The sequence below is a fragment of the Lagopus leucura genome, unplaced genomic scaffold (assembly GCF_019238085.1).
Source record: "Lagopus leucura isolate 7727_CA_CO unplaced genomic scaffold, USGS_WTPT01 Super-Scaffold_100001, whole genome shotgun sequence".
Taxonomy (NCBI): Eukaryota; Metazoa; Chordata; class Aves; order Galliformes; family Phasianidae; genus Lagopus; species Lagopus leucura.
Window position 1 is genome coordinate 75,477,013 of NW_024962262.1, and position 1,467 is coordinate 75,478,479.

The following is a 1,467-nucleotide window of genomic DNA, read 5'->3' on the forward strand; positions in this document are numbered from 1 at the left end:
ACAAATGCCATTACCTTCATACCCCACCATTCCCAGAAATGTTTGTTTAAACATCCTGTTTCCAAAGCTTCAAGCTGAGATGAACGCTGTTTTCCCTGTCCCATCTCAATTACCCAAAGGTGGAAAGAAAACTTCTTGCTTTGTTAGTGAAATTAAGTGTCCACATGTTGTCAGATTAGTATTTGAAAGTAAAAAAAAAAAAAAAAAAAAAAAAGATTAAAAACAGTGATAAAGTTTGTGCAGTGTATATACATCTAAGAGGTTTAAGAACATAAAAGAGGTTTAAGAACATAACACATACTTGAAGCAGAACTTCAAATGAAGTCTTAAGTGGCTCACTTCCCCTTTTTTCCTTTAAGCCTGATCCACAGAAGTTTAACTGAAAGCAAGTCTGAATGTGCTGGAATTAAAAGAAACATACATGTTTTTGAATCTCAACTGCGCGTTTCTGGGGTTCATTCTTTTGAGGAACAAAAATGAAAAAGAGGAAATCAATAAGCAAACAAGGTATTAGCACACAGCCATAAAGGCCCAGCTTCTTCTTCTGTGCTAAAAAAGGGACCACATTAATTCTGTGCAGATCAACTATTCTGTTTACACCGAATCCTTTGTTCAAAACAAAAGAAACTGCTACAATCGGAGTTGTTACCTTTTCTACATTAGAAAAATGACTACTATTTCAAACAGATTTCTTACTAATTTCACTCGGTCCTGTTGCAGTCAGATAAAAACTAAAGTGCTCACATATACAAGAGTGCCATTTATCAGCAGTTCCTCATTTCTTGCCTCCTAAAAAAAGATCCAGAGGCAGAACTAAGTGTACAGTACTGTTCTCTGTCATACATACCCATTTTAGTTTTCAGTGCAGTTGTTTCCTGCTGAATATTAAGAGATTTAAACTTATCACAGTCTTGCATTGAGACTGTTTCCTCAAAAAGGAATCATAGAATGGCCTGGGTTGACAAGGACCACAATGATCATCCAGTTTCAACCCCCTGCTGTGTGCAGGGTCACCAACCAGCAGACCAGGCTGCCCAGAGCCACATCCAGCCTGGCCTTGAATGCCTCCAGGGATGGGGCATCCACAGCCTCCTTGGGCAACCTGTTCCAGTGCCTCACCACCCTCTGTGTGAAAAACTTCCTCCTAACACCTAACCTAAACCTTCCCCACAGTAACATCCCTGTAAAAGCTAACATCTTGACTCTTAGGTCATAGGTATTTTGTGCATTCCTTAGGGCTAAATCCAAGTGATTACAAATTTCAATGACAAAACCATTCCTCAGAAAAAGTGGCTACACTGCCCGACCAATTAAAAGCAGCATGTTAAGCCTTATGATCACCACACTTTCCAGCCTTCTCCCCAACAATGACAGCTTTTGCTTTTAATAAAGCATCTGCTATAGGATCAAGCAACTCCACCAGTAAACATTCCCACTGAATAAGAATTATACAAAAAAAGAAAAGCC